At 46.7% G+C, this 6,521-nt stretch overlaps 1 protein-coding gene across 9 annotated transcripts in view; it reads right to left on the reverse strand.

The window, feature by feature from the left end:
- The window catches only part of PROM1 (prominin 1), a 63,061-nt gene extending 56,765 nt beyond the window's left edge, over positions 1–6,296 (reverse strand). For 3 of the 9 annotated variants that reach the window (XM_057426623.1, XM_057426620.1, XM_057426625.1), the window contains exon 1: positions 703–723. The gene's annotated coding sequence lies outside the window, so the exon portion shown is untranslated. Of the gene's footprint in view, positions 1–702; positions 724–6,259 lie in introns of those variants that run through there. The other 6 variants (XM_057426624.1, XM_057426622.1, XM_057426626.1 and 3 more) reach the window with 3 other exon arrangements.
- Between the last annotated feature and the right edge of the window lie 225 nt (positions 6,297–6,521).

Here is a 6,521-nt window from a genome sequence, read left to right on the forward strand (position 1 = left end):
AATCTTCTGTGAAAACTGAACACACTGACAGCTGCAAAAGCAAGCCAGATCGGACAGAAAAGGAAAAAAAAAAAATCAAGATTTGGTAACAATATGGTCTAATACACACACTGTACTTGAAAGAGGGGCAAAAACCAATTATGCATAGTTCCAGGTCAGTGAGTTTTCAAATACAAACAAAGCAGAGCACTGGGACAGCTCCAAGGGAAACAAAACTAAAGGAACCACATCTGAATTGCACTTCCAACTAAGTACAGTATGTCATATCACAACAGTTACACAACGCATTTAATCAGCCACCTGACGTTACCATAGTTTATGGCAATTATTACAAGTCATATCCCGTAGCTTCTTTAATCTCAGCCTTTCAGTAAAACCTTCCAGATGCCAGCTAATCATCCTCTAAGACTGAGGAAAGAAATTATGACTGAAAAGTTAACACCATAACATATAAACTTCACCTTCCTGACAGGTGACAATAATTACTTTCTATTAACTCAAGCTATCTCAATTCTCCCCTCAGGAACTGGAGAAGTCAACTCAAAAATTTTTATCCATGGCTTGCTAAAGCCGAGTGTCATTAAGGTGAGTTTGGATGCTTACACATTTAAGAAGGCTCTGAAACTACAAAATCACAGTAGTCTAATCATCCACCACCCTCATGTGGTGGATGAAATGTAAACAGAACATACATACACACACCCTCGGGTTCCAACAAAACGACTGACCACATCTCCATCTGCTTGGGGCTAGGCAAGATTTCTTCACCTCAGCATGGCCCATGGTGGCCTCCAAGGAAACAGGTCAAGAAAAAACCCATTAAGTAAAAAGGAACAGAAAACTTCTGCCACTTTTTGACTTCAGAAAGCTGCATGTACTTGAAGAGCATGCAAGTGATCACACTGACTTTCTCACCCATCAGACTGGCTTATCTTTGATATGGCTTCAGTGATTTACCAGAGTGCTGCTGCTGGGAATACCTGGGAACACGGTTTTCATGACAAGCCACCCACTTCAAACTGAGGAGCACCAAGCACAAACTGCCTTTGCTTAGCATAGTTCTGCCTCCATTGCCTTTTTCAGCAGCACTACCCAACAGCAATGTTTTAATCTCCACCGTATTGTTCAGACTATTCACTTACAAGAATGACAGCAAAATAACACAAACACCTCACAGCCTCAGTCAGAGCAATCCTACACCAACACCTTGACTTCCGAGGTGCCTCCAGGTCAAAGAGATGCTGAAGACAAAAGACCTAAAAAAATCAGTAACAAGGTAGGATGTCTCTCCCATGCTTTACAGTCTCTGTTAAAACAAAGGCTACCTTTCTGAAAACCAACAAGAACCCATGTTGCAGGCTTGTTTAGCAGTCTGTGCTGCACTCAAAGGATAGCTCAAGATCATGAAAACACGGAACAGAGGAATACAAGACTACATCAAAGAACTAGAGACAGTTTTGTTTCCCTGAAGTCCAATTGAGTGAAGAAGAAAAATTCAAATCTACTTTTCACCCTCATGGATAGTGAAAATCAGGAAGAATGAACAGTAATAATGCTACAAATAGCAGAAATATCCAAGCCTTATTCAGAAGGTGATGTCAGTAATCACTCTGTAATATGACGCTCAACACAGGAACGTAAGAATTTAGAACATACCAAACTGAGTATTTTCCTATCTGGAAAAGAATGTTTTGTTAAACAATGGGGGGGGGGAAGGTAAAGCTCAAAAATATTTTTCCTCCTTTCATTTTTTCTTGAGATATAGTTTTTCAGCCTAAAAGATATTTTTCAGTGAATTTTTCCTTTATGTGCCTATTACTGTAGGGCTGAACACAGACATGGTAAAAAACTGAAAACTGCTTATGCTGCAGTTTATTATCAAATCTACAGAAGCTCTATGGGACAAAATATCACAAGATCAGAACTGTGTAAAAAACCAAAGTATTTTGTGTTAATGACAGAACAGTGAAGACTGGGCACGTTCAATACTTACAGTTCAACTTGGCTTTCTTAAAGAAAAAGGTTTAAAGACTTTTCTAAATAAATTTAAGCTTTCTAGGGATTTCTCAAGTACACTTGCAACACTTCAGTGAGTCAGGAAAAAAGCTCACGCACAGTGACTGAGCCTTGCTTCCAAGAGTTAAGGAAGTAGAAACAAAAGCATACAATACAGGGAAACATTAGGTGCCTCTGAGAAAGATGAAATTGAAAGGAAAGTGGCCTCCCTAACCGGTGTCTTAAGGCAAAGCTAGAAGACAGGGCATGTTCTCTGTAGTGAGTTCTGTTATACTAGAGAGATGGCATTAGAACAGAAAGCACATACAACTTCTTCATTGCTGTTAGATTTTAGGTTAAGGACAATTTAAATTGGACCTAATTGTACAAACAGACAAATAAAGCAACATCAAAACATCCTCACAATCCAGGGAAACAATCACTATGTCTGCTAGAAATGGGAACTTATGTATTAACCAAGCCAGAAACTTGGCAGTTTTAAGACAAGGACATTACTGAAAGTGCAAGGACACTACCTATACTGCAGATACAAAAAAATACCCTGCTAAGCGGAGGTACATAACCAGCTGAATTCTCCAACTCTACATAATTTTCAGTTAAGCTTTTATAAAATTCAGATTTTTTTCAACAGAGCAGTGAGTTTCTCGCAAATGAAAGAATCTGCATAATTCCAACCATACTTTCTTCCTCTCCCTTTGTTGGCAAATATATCATGATAAACACGCTATATATAATCTTACGGGGCAACTTCTCCAGGCTGACACCAGATCTTCTCTATATTACATAAAAACCTAATACATTTTCAAGGTTACATTAATAATGATCAGGAACTCACAGAAACACTACTACCTCCAAGCATTCAATACATATTCAACCTACCTAAAGTAACTCAGATATAAAAAGCTCTCAGCAGTTATCCTTATCTTGATAGCTGAAAGAAACTTAGGTGAGGGCATATTAGTAGCTGAACATGCTAGACAAACAACATTAAAGAGGAAAAAAAAAATCTATCCATGAAATTTGTAATTGTGAGAACTGCAAAATGACACACCCAAGTGTCACAGAGAGAGACACATAACAGTTTATGGTGCTCTTAGCTGCAGCATGTGGCCATCGCATTTCCTCAAAAACAGCATGGCATCACTGCAGTCAGTGAGCTACAGCAACTGCCAGCACAACTCTCCCCAAGTTCAAATAAATAGTGAATGAAAAGAAGTTGCGTGCATCTTTGAAGATGCATTAATCATCAAGATAGCCATTTTATTAGTATGCTTCAATTAAAAAAAAAAAAAAAAATACACAAAACAACACAAACCTGGAATACTTCATAATAATGAAAGTGTTTATTTTCTGTGTGGTTTCCCAGGGTCCACCTCTAAAATACTAAAGCTTTTGCTTTTTATTCTGTGGTTGTCGCTAATACTCCACATGTACAAGCCACTGAACATAATTCCTGGGGTTTTAAACACTATCTGTGGAGAACACCATCACCCTTTTACCAAATATGCTGCACTATTATCGTATCTCTGACATACCCTGTTATTAAAAAGATTGTAATATTTTCCAAATCAAATAAAGCCTCAGGAACTCCACTGTAAGTTTCAGAGGGGGAGAGGAGACAGAGCAAGAAATGCATTAGTTCAGGAACTGCTTCCATGATACATCAACTCTAAAACAACCAAGCTCAGGAACAGCATGGTGTCCAGCTCTTTGTTTCAAAAGGGCTGGCCTCCTTCTGTTTAACACTGCAATCCATGCAAATACAACACTGCAGTGCAGTGATGCAACGATGATTAACCCTGTGAACTGAAATTCAATCAGCCAAAGGCTTGATTGTTAAAGCTCAATATGGGAGCCTGCTGGCCATGAAGCACGATAGGATGGAATACTGGAAGATGCAGTTGTACATAAGAACACAAAGGATCTGGCTATGCTGGTTACATCTTTTAATTAGTCATCTGAAGAACCCAACTCCATAATCCCCCTTGATGCTGCTCCAGTGGGAGCAACTACCAGAAGAATGAAATGAATTAAAACATTCAAACAGGTAGTTACAGTACACTAAAATTCCCAAGCAGCTATCAAAAAAAACCCACACCACCACCTTCCCATTCAAGAGACATGATGAGCAAGCCAAGTTGGATACCAGCAAGCTAAAAATGCAGAGTTTTCTGTTACAAGTCTGTCCCAAGCCTACCAACAATTACATCCTGTTGCCACAGGAGTAGTAGGAAGCAAATAAACCTAATAAGCACGAGGGACTGCAGAACAGAGTGGCAGCACTGACAAAACCCAAACAAACAGAATCTTCCACACAAGATAGCCTCAGTATGCATCTGACGTGCTTGCTACATCTCAAAACAAGCAAATGTTCAAGTCAGGAAAAGCTGGATATTCAGAAGCCAGTTCTCTTTGAGCAGCTACTTACTAATTAGAAAATAAATAAATAAACAAGCCAACACCAAAAAAAAAAAAACAAAAAACCACTGTTTTACAAGTCATAACCATTTGCAAACAACAGAAACAGATCTGTAATAATTCCAAGTGAGATATCTTCCCCAGAGCATGAGAAGGTCTGATTTTTAGCCGACTACTTAGATGTTTAAAGCATATTTTCACTAGCTGAACAATTAAAAAACATACTTAACTTGATTTTAAGTGGTGCATTTACCCTAGCATTCACAGAGCATTCCTTGTGAGTGCACTTTTCAGCATCACATAGAAAATGCTGAAACACAGTAAAGCCAACACATAAACAGGCAGGGTTTTTTTGCTAACGCGAAGTGATGAGGGCTGGGTACGTGTCCCAATACCAACGTACTGCAACAACAGACCGCACATACTCGCACTGGCAGCTGAGACCAAGTCTTTCCTCCGTCATCTTTCCAATTACTAGAACTGTAGAGATCTCTTCCTCTACCATTGTGCTTAGTCCTCGATCTGCAAACTGCATACTAACACGGTACCGCAACTCTGCCCTGCTGGAACACCGACCGCTTTAGTAGTTTCTTCAGTTACTCCCCTGCATACGCGTGCAGAGGGAAACACAGCCCATCCTGACTGCCACAACTGCCCCTTCTCCCCCGCTCTCGGATGAGGTCCCCAGCTCACCGCAGAGCTCACCCCTGCCAACATAAAGGTTTGACCACCTGGGGTGAGCTGTCGCGATGTGCCCAGGTACACACAGCGCAGCAGCCACCAGCACCACCGCCTCTATTAACTCCCCCGGGGCGGCACCACCGCAGCGATCTGCCGTAGCGAGTAGGGACCCCCGGCGGCGGGCGGGTCCCGTCCCCGCTCACATCCACAGCACCACCGCAAAACCAAGGCAGTAGAGGCTTTGCCTCCTGCCTCCTCCACCCCCGACGAGCCTATTTCGAGGCCAGCACCATGTCCCAGTCCCCCTGCCCCTCCCGGGCTGCTCAGGCCCCACCACTCGCCTGGCCCGCTCCTCGCCCCGGGCAGGTGCCCTCAGCGAGCACCTCCTCCCCGAGGAGCGATTCCCCTCTGCTGGAGATCTCCGGGGCTCTCCCCGCCCCGCTCCCGCCTTTCCTCTCTTCAGCGGGCAAACACTCACAGCCGAACCCGACCCCTCCGAACCGAACCCGCCAGACAGGGCCCCCCGGGCAGCAAATCCGCTTCCCCCGTACCGCCTCCCGCCCCGCTCTCGTCAGCGGGCGGGTCCGCCCTCGCTCCCCGCGGACCGGCACACACCGCCCCGCCATGCCGCAGACCCTTCCCCCCAGCCAAACGCGTCCCTCCCGCAGAGCCCCTGCCCGCAAGCCCGCTTCCCCGGCTCCGCTCAGCACAAACCCGCCGGCCGGCCCCTCTGTCCCCACCTCAACCCGCGCTTTCAGGGCTCCCTCCTTCAGCGCTTCCATCCCGCCACTCCCCGCTCCCACAGGTCGTTCTCCGCAGCCCCGACTGAGCCCGCCGGGACCCACAGCGACCCCCTTCCCACAAGCACCCCGCTCCCTCGGGCACCCGCTTCCTTCGACGGTCACTCACACCCCCCCAATCCCCCTCACCCGGCTTCTCACAGCAGCCCCGGGCCCGCTCTCCTCCCATGGAGAAGGGTCCCTCCTCTCCCGGCCAGGACCTTCCGCCGCCCGCAGCGGGAGCAGCCGGGAAGGCGGGGGAGCCCCACCCCCACCTGCTGCCGGCCCCGCCGCGGGCAGAGCGGTACCGGGGCAGCGCTGCCCCCAGGATGCCTCCTCGGGTCCCCCCCGGCCGCAGCACTCACCGGCCAAGCGGGAAACGCGAGACAGAGGCGGCGGGGCGCGGAGAGCCACTGCGCGGCGCGGTACTGCCCGCTCCGCCTGCCGCCTCAGAGCGCCGGGCAGGTGGTGCTGGTGCTGCCGCCCGCGCATGGATTATGGAGGGCGGGCTCTGCCCCGGGTCGGGGCTGCGGGACCACCCCGGCAGGCTGGGGCTGAGGAAGAGGAGGAGCGTGAGGGGTTTAACCCCGGAGGGACCCGGGAGCCGGGGAGGGGGCAGGTTTCGTG

The sequence above is a fragment of the Pezoporus wallicus genome, unplaced genomic scaffold (genome assembly GCF_028554395.1).
Source record: "Pezoporus wallicus isolate ANWC-B61680 ecotype Strahan unplaced genomic scaffold, APGP_CSIRO_Pwel_v1 scaffold_13239, whole genome shotgun sequence".
Lineage (NCBI taxonomy): Eukaryota > Metazoa > Chordata > Aves > Psittaciformes > Psittacidae > Pezoporus > Pezoporus wallicus.